This window comes from Dipodomys merriami, unplaced genomic scaffold (assembly GCF_024711535.1).
Source record: "Dipodomys merriami isolate MVZ:Mamm:240054 unplaced genomic scaffold, mDipMer1.0.p SCAF_33, whole genome shotgun sequence".
Lineage (NCBI taxonomy): Eukaryota > Metazoa > Chordata > Mammalia > Rodentia > Heteromyidae > Dipodomys > Dipodomys merriami.
The window spans coordinates 9,550,151-9,565,676 of NW_027204826.1; the positions used below are offsets into that span (position 1 = coordinate 9,550,151).

The following is a 15,526-nucleotide window of genomic DNA, read 5'->3' on the forward strand; positions in this document are numbered from 1 at the left end:
CACCTCTCCTCAGGGGACAAAGCCTGGGTGGACTATTTCTCAGCCTGTCTGTGGCTCTCTTGCTGGGTCTTGGTCCTAGGCTTTGAACTCAAGAGCCCAGGCACCATCTCTGAGCCTGTTTTATACTAAAGGCTCACACTCTACCACTTGAGCCACGAGCCCCACTTTCATTCAGCCTCTTGGCAGTTCATTAGAGATAAAGAGGCTCACAGACTTTCCTGCCTGGGCTGGCTTGGAACTATGATCCTCAGATCTCAGCTCCTAAGTTGTGAGGGAATTGCAGGTGCGAGCCACTTTCACTCGGCTCACCCTGATTCTTATGCCCTGTGCTGTCCATGCCTGGGAGGGCCCCAAGGGAACTGACCTCTGGGCTAGCAGCCAGAAGGAAAAAAGTGGGTACCACCCTCTACATCACCTCCCTTGGCCCCCAGGAGGGCTAGAATGGAAGCGACTCCTCCTGGGCCTTGTACGGGACCCCAGGACTCAAGGCTATCTGGGCCTGCTAATTCACTCCCTTGCCCCTCTCCAGTAGATGCCTGTGGTGGGAGGGTGGAGGGGGGCTCCTTGGTGTTCCGCTCCAACTCCCTAGACTCGGACTTCCTCTGCTGGGGGTAGGGCGGGCAGGGGCCGAGTGAGCGCATGGAGGGGGCCGCCAACTCTCCAATGTGCTCCGATGCCACAGACAAGGGTCTCTTACCACCAGTCTATTCACATGGTCGGCAAAGCCAACAGATGACCAACCAGGAGGCTGAAGCCAGCTGTGCAAATGTGTGCGTGAAATGCAGGTGCTACCAGCCTTACTGCAGGAAAAAAAAAAGGGTTATCTCAGAAAGACCAGATTCCTGAGCCATCATCCTTGCTGGCATTCCTGGGTTTACCAACTGGACCGCTCTCCCTAACTTGTGTACACACACACACACACACACACACACACACACACACACACACACACACACACACACACACACACACACACACACACACACACACACACACACACGGCACCCCATTTCCAGCTCATAACTGGGGTTGCTCCTACAGAACCAGCAACCCCTGACCTCTGATTGGCAAGCACTGCCACATGTGCCTGGCAAGGTCAAAAAGGACCACATGCCAGGAATTTCCGGACAGTGTTTTCGCCTCCTTGTGCTAAAGGTTAGAAAACACCTCTGGAAGTTTCCGCTTTCTAAGGCCCCCTTTAAAACAGTAATCAGAAAAGACCGATGGTTTCTTCCAGTAGTAGGTGAGAAGCCACCTCAGCCAAGGTCTCTGGGGTCCTGGGTCCCCCACCTTCCTTTCTCTTCTGAGCCATCCCCCGCCCCCTTGCTTGTTACTACTGAAGGGATATACAGGGAGAGGTAAAACCTACTCCAGAAGATTCTAGAACCCTGAATGCAACACGAAAAGCCCTCCTCCGGGTGATCAGGGCCACAAGTGGGTGGCAAGCTGAACCCAAAGAACAATCATTTCCATTTTTGCTCTCTCTGTTCTGAGGGTTTCATCACTAACTACTTCCCAAGAGACGCTTGGAGCTGCTTCCTTCCAGGGGAGCAGGTGAAATGCCGCAGACCGCACTGGGCCCACAGAGCTTCCCTTCACCATCTCGAAGCTTGGTGCTAGCCATCCCCTGGACTGCTATACAGACAGAAAGGGGCCCTGACAGAAACACCTGGAAGGTCCCCAAGTTCAAAAGCAGAAGCTGGGAGCGCAAGAAGCAGCAGCACCAACAGCAATAACAACAGAAGCAACTCTAAGTATGGCTGACAATGCACTTCACAGTACCCAGAAACAAAACAAAATCTACCAGGAAGGGGGGGGGGGCGGTGGCACGGAATCTAGGCTGGAACTCCCACTGTGACAAGAGCCTCTCACTGTATACAAATGAGTCACGTGACCGCCATGCAGGGTGGAGGAAGCAGCTGCTCAGAGTAACTGGGACAACTGTGGGTGTTGTGACCTGCATTCCAGTCTGACACCACACCTGCCTCCCACGTGTGCTGGAGAGATCAGTGGGGGCAGGGATGCTTCAGGTGTAGAAGCCCCCATCTCAGGGGTGTGTATGGGTCAATACGGAGGTAGGCCCAGAGTCTGAGACCTCGGTGTGGCTTTGTGTTTAGCTCAGCAGGCAGATGGCTGGGTCAGAACAGAAATCGGGAAAGGCACAGGACAAATACATGGCCAGTGTACATGCACGCATTTCCCAGCTTTCCACTGACTGGGATACCTCCATCTGCAGAGCATGCCCTGCACCGAGACCTCAGACTTATCCCATTCTCCAATGAGGAGAAGCAGGACTCTTTGTTAGATGGCTGGCTTGAAGTCTGGGACAGGAAACGTGCAACTTAAAGCCTGAAACATCCAGGGTTGCCAGAGAGTCAGGAAGCCGGAATATGTCAAAGGACACGGGAGCTGGCTTGGCCCAGGCTGGGACACGTGAGTAACAATGTCAATCCCCACCGTATGTCTTGTGGATCTCCCACAGATCAGTGAGGTGCTTCACTTCTGGGGGGAGGGGGGTGGCTTTTTCCAAAAAAGCCGCAAGCCCAGCCACACCAAGAGGAAAACATCCGACAGTTGTAAATTGAGAGGCATTCTACAAAATACTTGGCCATCCTCCTCAAAACTGCCATGGTCATGAAAAAAACAAGGAAAGTCTGCAAAGCTGGGGGAGCAGCCCGAGTAGCCATAGCAACTACAGACCAGACAATGAACCACACACAGTCCAGAGCCTAGTCCACGCACTTCTGGCCAGCACCACCACAATGGTCATGTGGCTTCACTCCTGAACAATAAGACAATACCGCTGAGATAGTAAACACGACAAACAGCCTCAACTGATGGGGAAAAGTATAAATGCTGGGGAAAGCCCCAAATGCGTTAGGGGCACCTCAGAGTGGTCATCTTTGCCAACTACACGTGTGTCTGATCAGTGATTCCAACACTTATGCACAAGAGCCAGCAAAGCAGCAATAACAGAAAATGTTATTGGCTGAGCCACCGTTCTCCAGGTCTTCTTTATTGAAACAAAGTGACTTTAATTAGAGCAGCAATGCCCAGGTTTTATAATTTAAAAAAAAAAAAAAAAAAGCGCTTTACCTTCCAGACTCCCTTGCAGCTAGGATGGATGCTGGGAACCACTTCTGGCCAAAACAGTCCTCAGAAACCATTGCTGCATTCCCCTGACCGTGAGAAGGCACACAACAAATATATTCCTTCTGCCTGGCTTATGTTCCAATGCTGTAGGAGCAGGTGCCTCTGTGCATCATGGGATGGCAATGGCCAGATCTGCACATCAGCAGAAACTGAAGAGAAATAGCAAATGAGTCTGAGCCTGTGGCAGCTTCCTAGGACGGTTCACATCCAGGACCTGTGACTGGAGAAAAGGAAGGCTGGGAACCTTAGGCCAGGGTCCCCTCCTTTCCCTGAACCACAGTCTTCTTGGGAGCTTGCCTTCAGTTACTGCCAGAATAAGGCCCAGGGTGTAGCCCTGACGAGTTCCGGGAAACACGGCTAGAAAAGAACAAAGGGAGGATGCTGGCTGCTGACAAGGGGCCAGGTCCCCTGTGTTCATCACCCCCTGCCTGGTTCACTCCTCACCCTCTCCTTCCTCTCTAGACCTCAAGCTGGACCTAAAGCCAGCCAAACAGGAACTCTGGGTAGAGGTGGAAGGTCACTCACAGGCCCAGGTTTCATGAACATGAAAGAACAAAAGGATTTAACAGACAAAGCAAAAGGGAAAGGGGCAAGGATGATGAGAGGGAGCCTCTCTAACAGATGTGGGTTAGAGGGAGGTGTCTGGACCTTAGCAAGAGGGGCAGGCAGTATACACACCTCCGCAGCTGCCTGCCTGTCCTGCACCTGCTGGGTCAGAGGTTGGCTGTCAGAGGGTCAAAGCAGAAGAGGAGTATGGACCTGGGATCCTCCCCCCCTCCAGCCTCCTCCACAGGGGCTGGGGAACCACTCACCTGTTCCATGCTGCCACCCCAGCAACCCCTGACCACCCAGATCTGATTGCCACAGGCAGGACCACCCCCATCTCATCCCATCTCCAGGTGCAGAAGAAGACTTTTCTGGGAGGGAATCCTGGAAGGAAATGGCCTAAGAGACCACTTGCAGGAGCCCAGTCGTGGTGCTGGCTGTCCTCTGGGTAGCATTAGCAGACACCAGAGACTGACAGACAACTCAGAGCCTGCCAGAGAACCAGAGCATGAAAAGCAGAGGCCAGGCAGGAAGGGTACTTCCAAAGCTTTTGCTAATAAGATCCTTAGAGATGCAGCCATCACCAGTGATAAGACAAGGCCTGGCAAAAAACACACACCAGGATGAGCTTTTAAAAATCAAATAAAATAAAGAGTCTCTAAAATCCAAGTTGGAAAGTGATACTATAACAGGAGAAAATAGAGCAGAAAGAACAGCAACAGCAGGGTAGAAAGGAAACCCTAAAAACGGCAAAGGAAACAAGAGTGGGAAGAGAAATGGACAAGAGAAAAAGATAAGGAAAATGTGAGGGTCAGTCCGAGAGCTCAAATGCTGGAATCAGGAGACAGAGGCAATCTAAACAAAGTACGAAAGGGGGCTGGGAAGGTGGCTCAGTGGTAGAATGCTTACCTGGCATGCATGAGGCCCTGGGTTTGATTCCTCAGCACCACATAAGCAGAAAAAAAACCCGGAAGTGGCGCTGTGGCTCCAGGGGTAGGGCGCTAGCCTTGAGCTGAAGAACTGAGGGACAGTGCCCAGGCCCAGAGTTCAAGTGGGTAAGTGAGAATCAAGTGGTAAGTGAGCACTGGAGGTTCAACCCCAGCACTACCTGGGGGGGGGGGGGGGCAAGGGGCAGGGGAGGAGGGAGAAAAAGGAAGGGGGCTAGGATGGAGACACTTTCTGACAGGTAAATCTCGAAACTATGTGTATTCCTTAGCAGCAGCAGAGGAGGACTCTACCAACAAATGGATGAAGGGGATCCAGAGTGGGGGGGGGGTTGGGGAGGAGCCAACACCAACACCACCAACAACCAAAAAAAAGACACTAAAAAGGGCACCCGGGGGCAAGGGTGGGGGTGCAGGATGCCGACCTAAGCCGATCCTGAAGATCCTTTTATCGCGAGATGCACGCGGGGGTGCCTGCTACCAGGAGCCACATCCTCATTAGCCAAGTGGGAAATCCAGAGATAAAACCCCCTCGCAGTGCACATCAAGGAGGCCCCAGGAGCAGGGTGTGCAGAGATAGGAAGGTAAATACCAATATGGAAGGAAGCAGCCCGGGAAGCTGGCGGGACCTCCTGGGGAGAGGTAGCCTCCATGGGGGGAGAGGGAGGGGGAGGAGAAGAGTGGGAAGTGTGTGTGTGTGGGGGGGGCCTGTTCATCATAATAAAACGTGCAGAACAATTTGGTCCTTACAGACTTGCACGTATTACTGCGTGTGCCACTCAGAAGATTTTAAAAATAACTCATAAAATGGGAAGGGTGGGCTATTCTCAGCAGCCCAGCCTCTCCTGGGAGAATTAGTTCTCTGCTAGTTTAGCCTCTCTGGAAGCTCTTGGGAGGGAGCAGGCCTTGTTATATATATATATATATATATATCCCATCCCCAAGGTGTGTGAAGGTGACATCCGGTCTCTCTGGCTCCAGGAAAAGGTGAAGGGATCATCCCAAGGGAAAATGTCCTGTGCAGCAGCTAAACCCATTCTTATCTACCTGTGTGACCTCTGTAGCACTTTTTTTTGCGGGGGGGCAGTACTGGGGCTTGAACGCAGGGTCTCACATTCTTGCTTTGCTTTTCTACTCTAGTCTGGCACTCTACCACCTTGGAACCACACCTCTACTTCTGGCTTTCTGCTGGTTCATTGACGATAAGGAGTCTCATGGACTTTTCTGCATGAGCTAGCTTCGAACCACGATCCTCAGATCTCAAACTCCTGAGCAGCTAGGAGCCACCAGCGCTCAGCTCTGTAGCACTTTGATTGTGTTTGATTCCGTTTCCTGACTGCCTACTTTCTACCCATAACTAGTTGTTCCTGAGGCTGAGACACTCTGAGAAGGGTCTCTCATAGCTTTTTGTTTTAGCCACCCCTTCCCTCGTAGGGGATATGGGGATCAAACCCACACACTGCACCAGCAGCAATCCTTAAATGGCACCTTCAACCTCAAATGATAGAGTGTTTGAGATCTCCTTCAAAAACTGGCCAGGCAGGAGGTAGGGAGGCTGGGAGAGGACGTGTGGATGAGCTAATCGAAGTGTAAGAGGGAAAGTGGGGTGTTTGGGATTTTCCTCCCAACCCTAGAATCTCTCTGAGGTTGTCTACGCTGGAAGTTTCGAAACGCGGCAGGGCCTGGGTACAGCGGGGCTGGCTCTGAGGCCACCCCGGGGCGGGGGGGGGGGGGGGGAGGCACACTGGACACGCCAAGGTCCTTCAGCCTGATATGTCTCCTGGGCCTGGCTGTCACCAATGCCACATCTGACCAAGAGTATGATTTAGATCCTGGAGTTCACTATTTCTGTGAAGTTGGTGACTGCTGGCGGGGGGGGGGGGGGGTGTCCTATGTGCAGAATGGGGGAACGTGGGGGAGACGAGGTGCGGTGGTAGGCTCTGGTTTGTACTTAAAAGGAAAACTCAAAGGCACCCCCACTTCTCCAAGGCCTGGGAGTGCCCAGATGATGCGGGGTTCTGGAGGCTGGGGCGGGGAGGGGGGGTTCCCCACCCCAGGGAGCCTGCGCTTTCCACGCGGAGCAGCAAGGGGCTGCCCGCCGCACCCGGCCAGATCGCAGAGGGAACTCTGGCCACTACTATGGCTGCCCCCCTTTCCCGGTGGCTATTCTTGGTCTGTGTCTCCCTTTGGGGTGGGGGAAGGATAAGGGTGGAAATGATCGGAAGCTAAAATTAGCACACAGCAAACAATTGAGGCCAGGAATCTGAGGTCAGCTGAGGACAACAGTTTGTTCTCTGCGGGCCCGAGGTGTTTCAGCAATAAAGGGAATTGAAAACGAAAACAGCCCTGGATGCAGCCCAACCCCCCTGCGGGACCCAGGCCTAACACTGGGCCAGGCCCAGATGGTGGGGACGCGGTCCAGTGCCGAGCCCCCTGAACCTCCCATCCCCACCAGGGTACCCCCATTTTGCAAGGAGGCCCAACCCAGGAGTGAAACGCAAGTGCACCTACAGCCGCAATTACAGACGCCTTGGTGGGGAGGGGGGGCTCCCCAAACTGAGACTCCTTTTCCTGGTTGCGCCAGGACCACGGCTGGGGAAGGCCTTTGGTAACTGCACCACGGGGGTCAGGGCTCGGTGCCCTGTTGGGAGTTGCCACCTGCTTCTTGCCTCCAAATACAACCCTCTAGTGACACCAAGAGAGAGTGAGGAGGAAGCGGGGCTGCGCAGCCACAGCAAGCAGCGGAGCCACTTTGAGCCCAGTTCCCAGCCGCCACCTTCTTCCTCCTGAAGGCCCCCCCCCCCCCCGCAGGCTGAGCAGGTTGCACAACTGGAGGAGGCGCCAGCGGAGCCCGGTACCCAGGCCAGCCACGTGGTGGCAGAGCGGGAAGAGCAGACGCCTTGTCCCGCCGAGTGTCAGGAAACTGCCTTCCCCACAACTCCAAGCCACAGGCACCCTTAGAGGACCCCATGCCCAGGGCCCTGGGGTCAGCTCTCCAGCGGTACCCCCAGCTGGGGACCTAGAAATGCCATACTTCCTGCCCAGCTCTTCAGGCCACTCAGCTTGGCCATTACTTCAAAAGCAATCAAGCAGCCAGGAGGCTTAGTTCAGAGTGGGGGGTACACGGGGAGCCTGGAAGTATACGGGCTTTGTAGAGGCCCCCAACCTTGAGAAGGGGTTTACCAGGCCTGGGAGAGAGCGGTGGCTGGAAGGCAGCTTCCTGTACATGAGGCAAGGGTAGGGGGTGGGGGTAAAGGGGGGGGGCACTATTTTCCTGGAAGCATCCTGGTTTCAGTTTAAAAAGGAGAAACAAAACTCAAATAGGGCTTTCCTCTTCTTCCTGAGTACACCAAGTACAGAGAGGCGGGGAGGAGGGGCGGCCTGCAGAGCTCAGGGCCAGAAGCCAAAAACACCCCAAGCGACAGTGCACACAGGTGCTAATCTCAGCGGTCGCCCAGCCTGCCAGCCTGACCTCGTGGCTAGTGGAGAAGGCGGGGCGCAGGGCGTGTGGCTAGCTCACACCTAGGCCAGGCAGGACTGACCCTGGCTGTCCTTGGTGGGGCCATCAGGGATCCAGAATGTGGACAACCTGGGGAAGCTTGTGAGGTCGGTCGCAGAGCCCAGGTGTCTTCCACCGTCGGGTCCCTGGGGTATACAGAGCCCCACCCCCCACCCCATTGACACTGTGGCCAAAAGGACAGAGAGCCATGGGCTTGGCTGACACCAGGCACTGAGCTATCATGGGCCAGGCCTCTGTTGGGAGCCGACCTCCCTCAGGACCAGGGTATTTGAGGCTGGACCATGAAGGGCACCAGAGGGGCGGAGGAAACCGGCACCACACTCCAGGCTGAAGTTCCTGGGGAAAGGGTGAGTCTGGCCCCCTCCATTAGAACCCACTTCAGCAACCATTTCTGTTTACCCCCAAAACTTTTTCAACATCTAAGAACGACAACCCCCCCCAACTAAGAGGAGGATATACTTATGTTTTGCTGCTGGGTAACCCCCTCATTCTGTCCTTACCCATCTCTCTCCCCCTCCCCTGCCCACATTCCTTTGCTGGCTCCCAGGAGTTCTATGAAAATAAAGAGGGATGGCTGATGGCGTCAGAAGAGCAAATCGCTGGGGATGCCAGAGCTACCCAACCTGAGAAAAAGGCTCTGAGATGAACACTCATAAAGACATAAAGGGTAACCACAAAAGGCCAGGCTAGGGGCGGGGGGCGAGGGGTGAGACTCAGAGGTGGAGCACTGGCCTGGCATGGGTAAGCCCCTGGCTTCTATTTCTAGCAGACTAAAATAAATAGATAAGCACACAAATTAGAATCTACTTAGTACCTTGAGAAGAATGTGATTATAACTTTTTTTTTTTTTTTTGTCAGTCACAAGACTTAAACTGGGGACCTGGGTGCTGTCCCTGAACTCTTTTGCTCAAGACTAACTAACGCTCTACTACTTTGAGCCACAGCTCTACATCCAATTTTCTGGTGGTTCATTGGAGATAAGAGTCTCCCGGACTTTCCTGGCCAGGTTGGCTTTTAACCACGATCCTCAGATCTCAGCCTCCTGAGTAGCTAGGATTATAGGCAAGAGCCACAAGCACCTGCCCAATAAAATGGAGAATAGAAAATGACTTCAATGGGTAATCCCAAGTTTAATACTACAACATGCATAAGGGGAAATGGGGCTGGGTTGTAGCTCTGTGGTAGAATGCTTTACCTAGCATGCAAAGGGCCCTGGGTCCAATTCCTTACATAGTCAACAACAATAATAATTCTAATAATAATCCCACCATTACAGTTACTTATTTCCCTCCTGATTAATTCTTCTCTTCATACTTTTCAGCTTCTTTCATTAACATGTTGAATGTACATCAGAATCTACATCAAAAACAGTAGCAAATGCAAGAATTCTCCAGCAAGGCAACGTCTTACAGAGAAGTGGGAACACACACCCATCCTAGCGCGTCCAAAGTGAGTCTATATGGTGTGGGCTGAGCATGCATTTTCCTTCTGATTGACTTGGATAACAGACCTTGACTCAGCTTGGAATCTGCCACACGATCCGGGAATGGTGGCTCTGTGTCATCTTGAAGTTGTTCCTGCTACACCCTGATGGAACCTTGGCCAGTGGGTGGCAAGCCGGGGTCTGGCCTAGCCATAGGGTCATCTCAGAGCTGGCTGGGTCTTGCCTCTTCCACTGGCAACCCTTCTAGACCCAAGGTGCGCTGAGATGCTGGTGGCCTGAAAGCTGGACCAAGGTTCCACTGAGATCAGAGGGGCTAGGCCCAAGGCCACCTCGTGCACCCAACTAAGCCTTCTCTGAGCACATAGTGTTCAGGTGAAGCCTGTGCGAAGAACCAAGCCTTGTGTCTCCTCAACTTTACTCTAGATGAGACCCAAGGCTTAATGTCCTACAAGTCAGTTTTTAAGCACTGGATGTAGACAGAACCTAAGAGATCACAACATTGACTTCCCCAGAGCGCCCTAGCCCAGAATGGGACATACTTGCACGTCTGAGATCTGCAATGAGATCGGTACACAGATAGATGTCCACCCACCTGGCTAAGAGAGCTGCTCTCATTCGGCCCAAGCCAGGTTCTGAACAACAGACCTACTAAGGGTTGAGTGGCTGTCGGGATGGCTTCACCCCCTCCTCTGCCCAACCAAAGACTCATCTATCTGTGCAGGATCTGAGTCCAGGGTGCTGATGATGCCCCGGGGACTAGAGCAGATCCCCACCCCTTCCCACTCTGCAGCACACAAGCTTGAGAACAGGAGTCATGTGTCACGTTGTAAGTCCTGGGATGGCGGAGGCCAGGAGACCCATCCCTCCTCAGGGGCTTCTCTGCTGAGAACACACCAAACCATAAAAATGTTCAGTTCTCCGAAGCCTGCTATGAGAACTTGGCAGCTTCCAAAAAGTCTCCTGAGTATGTTTGGTTCAGCCAAGGACACATGGCTGATCACATTCTACCATTTAACTTCATGTGGAATTCCAGGGACATCTGAACTTGGCTGCTTTGCATTCATTCACACCCAAGTTCACTAGACGCTGGAACCCACCCTCCTGCCTAGGCCCAGGAGAAACAGGCCTGAGGCAACCCCAGGGATCTGAAGTCTCCAGCCGGCCTCCATCCTCCCTGATCTTGGCCCTGGCCCACACCTACCCACAGGCCCCGAGTTCAAGCCCCAGGACCAGCACCAAAAAAAAAAAAAAAAAAAAAAAAGCTGCCTTCCACCCTGTTTGGGCATTTCTGTATTAGCTAGACATCTGCAGTAAATGCACCACTCTCAATTTTTAAAAAATGTGTCCACCAGTGTATGTGTTCACCGGTGTATGTGTATCATGGACTCACATGTCAGATGTTATAGAAGACACAGGAGACTAGGCTAGCTCAGACTCCCGCTTGATACGGTACCCTACTTCCAGAGTCCTGGGCATTTCCCCCTCTCCTCCACCAGCAAAATAACCCAGTGTTTGCCACCAGCCTTCAGACATGAATGTGTCCAGAAAGACCAAGCATCCTGGACGGGGGGGGGAGGGCAGGGTCACAAGGAGTGGCCAAGCCAGGCAGGAAACACAAGCTATTCAATCAATGCTATTCCCTCTTCTCTCTTTCCCACCTTCTGTCCCCCCTATCCAGCCCTAGCTACTGAGAGATCTGCAGCAGAACATCTCTCAGTCCCTAGAACACAGAGCATCATGGGTAAGGCAGGGGCCTTCCCAGCCCTCGCAGGTGCACATGGGAGCCCTGCTCTGCCACCAAGGGAAACTGAAAGATCTGACAGCAGGTTCGTTTTCGTTTCTTCTTCCAGTTGAAGGTGATGCCTACGTAAAATGTGAACAGCTGTTCCGAAAGAGAGCAGACTTGCTGAGCCACCCTATGCCCCTGGGCACAGGCTGGAATAGTAGGAGGGGCAGCAAGAGGCTTTGGACTCGTTAGTCTACAAGCGCCTGGGCCCAGAGAGGTGCCACTTGAGCAGGAATCCAGGAAGATGTAGAGGTGGGAGAAGAGGTAAGGCCAAGCTGGGTCCTGGGAATGAGGATTGCGGAGCGGGGGGGGGGGGGGTGGCGGGTTTGGGGGGCCCTTAGCCTGAGCTAAGGGTTCCAGGGTGATCCAGTATGGACAGCAAGGGATACAGAGTTGGGGGGGGGGTCAGGGAACAAGCACTGCTTGCCTGGAGTTCTGTAGCCGTGGGGGAAGGAAGGCTACACGTTTCAGAGGGAGGAAAAAAATAGAAAAGAAAAGAGGGTGTTTTCTAGAAGCTGCCACCGATGGGAGCTTTTCCCAGAATGTCAAGATCACTGACCCAGTGTTCTGTTCACAACAGCCCTGGGCTCCCAGCCTGGCGCTGCCCCAGTACACGAGGACACGGCAGGGGCATTGCTCTGAGCACTCATGTACCTCTAGCGCCCAGGACACAGGCGCTGCCTTCCACGCCTGCTCAACCCCACCCACCCCACACAGTCACTCACAGACTTTCTCTTAGGATGTGGGCCAGAGACACTGCCTGTCTACCTGCAGGCTGGGTAAGCTAGAGCGGCAACCGGGACCTTCCAGTCCCACAGGACAGTGTGTAGGACAGGCCCACCAGGTGCCTTCCAGGCACAGAAGCACCAGCCATAGCCAGGCCCCACCTGGCACGCAGAACGTAAACGTAGAAACCCCGCATCAACAGCCCTAGAACTGACCACTCACACCCCACGATCATCGCATTAGTAAGCCAGGTCTAGTGTATACCACTGATCAGGTCAGCCATACCCCACCACCGGCCCGTATTCCTCCATCCTTGACCCTGGCTCCCTTCAAATCCTGCTCTCCCAGCCCAAGGATTCGCCCAATGCCCACAGGCTACTGTTTTTTAGTCTCTAAGCCACTCATTTGGCCTCCCTCCCTTCCACACCAGTGACAGAGAGGGCCATATACCGGCCTAGAGACAGCACAGCCAGCTGGCCACAGGACTGTGGGGGAAAGAGGGAGTGCCAGGCAGCCCTGGGCATGATCACAATACCTTTCCCCTGCCAGCGATCCTTCCCTGTTCATCTCCATCCTGCATTCCATATGATTCTGTTAAAAGATTCTAATGCAGCTGGGTACTGGTGGCTCATGCCTGTAATTCAAGCTACTCAAGAGGCTGAGATCTGAGGATCGTGGTTAAGAAGTCAGCTTGTAGAAGTCTGTAAGATTCTTATCTCTAATTAATCACACACACATGTGGTAGAAGGCTAGCTTTGAGCAAAGTAAGTTCAGGGACAGCACCCAGGCCCAGGACTGGCACAAAACAAAACAAAACAAAAAAAGAAAAGAAAAAGAAAAAGAAAAAGAAAGGGGGGGAAGGTTCTAATGCTTTTAGGGAGGGGGGAAAAAAAAATCAACTGAGCCCAGAACCAGGGCTCATTCCTCACATTCTTAGAACGATCCCATGCCAGCCACACTGCCTCACCCAACCCCCCCCCCCCCGACCCAGGCCTTCAGCTGGGCCAGCTCAGCTCCTAAGAAGTGGGTGACACGTCCAGCGGGGGGCCATGAAGAGAAGTGAGGAGCAAGACCAGCAACCAGAGCATAAAGGAGCCACGTCTGGAGTACGTACCTGGCTAACTAGAAGGGGCTGATGGGGGAGGGGGGGGAACGGGCATCCCCCAGGGTCACAGTCATTGCTGGCAGCCAGGCCATTTGTGCCCAAGTATGGTATGTGCACACTTGCTGACCAGGTGCCAGGGGCCATGTGTGGCCCATTTGCCTCTGTAAGCAACCACGTGAAGCCTCAGGAGGAAGGACAGGCTACACACAGCCACACAAAGTCCTGGGGAGGGGGACAGGAGTGGGCAGGAAGAGGTGCTGACATGGGCTGGCCTTGGACCTGCTCCCCCAATCTCCCCAACACTGAGGCAGAAGCCTCAGCCCTTTTCCAGCCTTTCGAGACCTGGGATGCCGAACTGTGCACTAGAGACCAAGGTACCCCTCGGGCCTTTCTAGAGAGACCATCCCCATGCGGTCACGGGGGAAGGGCACAGTCAGAAGCCCCCCACGACCTAGGAAGGGGGGACCAAGATCAAGCCTGCTGGGGTATGGGCAGCTGGAAGTGTGGGAGCTGGCTGGCGCTCAGCAGTTTAAGCAGAGAGCTTTTCCAGCCATTTTCCATGGTTGGTAATCACCTCCTAACATGAAATCCAGGTCGAGTTACACTGCACAGGGTGCTGACCAACGGCTGTCCCTGCCAGCCTCGCCTGCTGGTCCTCCCACAAGGGCAGAGCTGGAGGTCCCTGGTTTCCAAGCCTTCTCCCTTCACTATACAGACCGGAAGCAGAGCTCCCCGCATCTCTGTAGAGGTGCCGAGGGGCGCAGAGGCCTGGGACAGTACATGGCAGATGCAAGATCCCCTTGAGGAGATGGGAGTCCATCCTGCGTGAGCCTCTAGCCTCTGCTTCTCTACCCATGATCAGAGCACCCGCCTGCAAGACATCCAAACATGGCTACCATGGGCCCTGCCAGCCACTGCTTCCTCTCCCGGGGTGAGGACAGCTCCTTCACCCTGGTTCGGGGCTGCACCACTGCAGAAGAGAAACACCCCCCCCCCCAAGAAAGATCACATGAGCAAAGCCCGGAAATGCACTTAAGCTTCAGTATCTTCCTGTGTCCAACCAAAAGGGCCTGGCTAGTGTGGGAAGACAAGAAACCTCACACCCTAGAAAGAGCCCCACCCCCACCGAGTAAGTGGGTTCTACATGGTGGCACAAGCACAGGTATGATTGGGAACAATCAGATGTGGGGAGAGACAGAGGAAGGCCATGCTCTTATTTATTGTCATTCAAGAGATTCACCTCAGACCACACAGGAAGCATTTTCATACCAAAGACACTTACAAGAAGATGGAAGAGAAAGGCTGGGGGGGGGCGGGTACTGAGATACATGGTTCACAGTTGAAGAGCCCAGCCTCAAGAATGCTTCCGTGCTTCCCTTTAGGAAACAGTTTTCATATTTGCAAACACAGGATGGCTGTTCCAAAAACAGAAAGAAGGGCGGTTGGGGGGTGGGGGGGGGGGGGAATGTAGAAATCGACCACAGATGGCCCAAAACTCACGAAAAGAAAGCAGTTACTCCTGTAAACAAGAAGTAGAATGCCTGCTCAAACCAGAGACGCCCAGGCAAGCCATAAAAATAGCCAGCACTGGTTAATGGGATTCCCTGGGCTGTTCGTGTCTTAAGATGCTGCTTGAAGCCAGGCGCTGGTGGCTCACGCCTGTCATCCTAGCTACTCAGGAGGCTGAGATCTGAGGATCTCGGTTCAAAGCCAGCCCAGGCAGAAAACTCTGTGAAACTCTTATCTTCAATAAACCACCAGAAAACCGGAAGGGGCGCTGTAGCTCAAGTGGTAGAGCGCTAGCCTTGAGCTGAAGAGCTGAGGGACAGCGCCCAGGCCCAGAGTTCAAGGCCCATGACCGACAAAAAAGAGAGAAAGAGAGAGAGAGAGAGAGAGAGAAAGAGAGAGAGAGAGAGAGAGAAAGAGAGAGAGAGAGAGAGAGAGAGAGAGAGAGAGAGAGAGAGAGAGAGAGAGAGAAAGATGCTGTTTGAGCAGAGACCAGAGGGCTCCACCCCCAAGGGGTACTTCTGGAGCAGGGGTGGGGAGGTGGAGGGGAGGCGGAAAGCTAGTCTATGAAAACAGGATGCCTGATTCTCAGCTGGCAAGACCTGCAGCTACAAATGGCGTCTGGACCTTGCAAGGGGAGGTGGGCACCTGCAGGACGAGATTCCCTCAGCCCACTCCCTTGTCCAGGACTGCCCTGGTGACCAAGTTTTTCCCCTTGAGGTTTCAGTTCAGCTGCTTCTGGTAATTAGTGTGACTAGGTACAACCTGCTGGTACCTGGGAGGGCTTGGTAACCTG

The 15,526-nt window shown here is 53.7% G+C and overlaps 1 protein-coding gene and 1 long non-coding RNA gene across 3 annotated transcripts in view; one reads left to right on the plus strand and one right to left on the minus strand.

The window, feature by feature from the left end:
- Positions 1-15,526, minus strand: part of Klf13 (KLF transcription factor 13) — a 45,937-nt gene that overhangs the window by 15,010 nt on the left and 15,401 nt on the right. The gene's annotated exons all lie outside the window — the stretch shown is intronic.
- Positions 11,467-14,646, plus strand: LOC138842008 (uncharacterized). 2 transcript variants are annotated; one of them, XR_011376558.1, is made up of 3 exons: positions 11,467-11,657; positions 13,111-13,225; positions 13,940-14,646. It is a non-coding gene; the product is annotated as an uncharacterized lncRNA (long non-coding RNA). The 2 variants fall into 2 exon arrangements; XR_011376559.1 differs by lacking the exon at positions 13,940-14,646 and adding an exon at positions 13,818-13,899.